We start from the raw sequence: 2,300 nt of genomic DNA, 5'->3' as shown, positions 1-2,300 counted from the left end.
AGTAAATTTGCATCTTTACATCATACTAAATCCTTAAATTTTATAAATATAAAAATTAAATTTAGATATTTATATGTAAATACATTAAAATTTTGAGGTAAATATGTTAACAAAACTTGCTTGTTTCTAAATTTTATTTTCTTCATAAAAAAGGAACACACCAGCCGACCTTTCTTTTATGTTTATAAGTTAATTATAGAGTATTCATAACCTTGAAAAAATGATCTCTTTAACTACTAGGCCAAATATTCTTCCACGCCAGCCCATTTAATCTCCATTTTTTCAACCTCCAGTGAATTTAGTCCCAAACTAACGAACATACTAAAATAAATATAATGTCTCCAATCTATTATATAGATAAACTATTATCTAGATATAAATCTCATAAATTAACCTAAAACCTATTTGTATTTACAATTCATTCATGCAATTTCATTTGCATGTCTACATTTTGAGTATTTAGAATACTAATATGGAAAAAATTAACTTATTATGTCATATAATTGATGGAATTAGAAAAATAAACCCACTTTAAGGGTCTGTTTGGGGCAACTGTAGCTTATTGAATAATCTGTTGATAAGCTGATTAAAAATAATCTGCTGATAAGCTAGGTGCGGTGGCTATTACAATTTTTTTATTTTTTTGGAAAATTCTGACTGTAGCCAGAAAACTGTCACTGCACCTAGAAATGTGCGGTGTGAAAACACTGTTTTCAGCGTTTTGAAAATACATAAGCTGCCAAAATGTAGTTTACCCAAACAAGTCAGATGCGTTTTCAAAGCGTCACCGCGCCAAATAAGCTGCCCCAAACGGACCCTAAATAATCTCTTGATGACAATTACAATATTTTAAAGATTATTTTACTTTTATGATTGAAGTCATTTTCTATAACTCATGCATATTACATTTATTATATTGTATCAATGTTTTCTCCAAGTACAAGAAAAGTCTTTTTTTATGACTATAGCTCATATTTGTAGAACAATTTTAATTAGGCTATGCCCTGTGATTTTTTTGTTTGATTTTTTAAATAAATAATTTCATGTCTCCTAGGAATTCTTCTTTAATTCGTTTTATATATGTATGTGGGTGGTCTTTATATAATATTCACGCTATAAACTCTCTTTTATATTATGAATACTTTAACATAGAATAATTCTATTTTTTCTTGAGCATAAATAATGTGAATGTAATACTTACATCCTCTACTTATATCACTTTGATTATGAATAAAAACCAACAAATATTGTACTCATGTCAAAGCTATTTAAAAAGGAGCAAAATTAAAAATATATAAGGAAAATTATTTAAATTGGTAGAGAAAATTTAAGTGAGTGCAATTTCACCAATGAAATTTGACTTCTTATGTACTACAACACGGATATTTAAACAAATAGTCTCATTATATTTTTATTGTGTAAATATACTTCAAAATACTTTTAGATCAAAATACTCCTAATGAGATATAAACTCTGATATTTGTAGAATTTATTGAAATTGATATATTTAGTAAGTTATATGAACAAGTTTAAGCCTAATTTAAGCTCAAGTTTAGCTTGTCAAACTAAGTTTGGCCCTGCACTTCAAGGCAACAATGATCATTATCTCTAGATATGTTTTTCCTTATGATAAAGATATATCATTGATTATGAACAAAGCATTACAACCTCCCAAACTCATTATTTTCTTTCTGCCCCCTTGACTCACTATTGTTCGCTTGGGCACTATTGCTAGAGCTTTAGTTTTAAAGAATTTTGACTCTTCTAAGCCGCAAGCATTGTATCTTCATCTATTTATAGCTTGTTGCCTCATGATTATACTTCAAACTCTTTACTTAATAGCACAAACTTATGGTGATTGACTTCAATGTATTACAAATATGAAATTATTTGGGTAATTCATTCCATACAAAATTAATGTTGAGGAAGAACATTTACATAATGTAAGCACTAATGATTTACTAACCTAAATCTCTCCCAAACGTTACTCATCAATATTGGCCATAATCCCCTATGTGCAATGCAACCCTCCTTGCCCGTGTGCAAAAACAAATTTAAATGAAGTTTGAAGTTGGTTTAAAGCAATTCAATTTGGTCTTAAATGACTTTGTCTTTAACAAGCAATATATGAATATAAATGGTTATTATTTAGTAGATGAAGTTTGGTGCAAAAAATAATTTGGATAGTATTTGACAAAATAAATATATAGGGTTTTTTTTTTTTTTCAATTAAGGAGTTTTATGAGATGTATAGAGGTCAATTTTATCTTAATAATTAATTAGAGTAATGTTGAATTAAT

This window comes from Phalaenopsis equestris, unplaced genomic scaffold (genome assembly GCF_001263595.1).
Source record: "Phalaenopsis equestris unplaced genomic scaffold, ASM126359v1 Scaffold000114, whole genome shotgun sequence".
In the NCBI taxonomy this organism is placed as follows: Eukaryota; Viridiplantae; Streptophyta; class Magnoliopsida; order Asparagales; family Orchidaceae; genus Phalaenopsis; species Phalaenopsis equestris.
The sequence above is the reverse complement of the archived record's forward strand: the minus strand, read 5'-3'. Positions refer to the sequence as shown.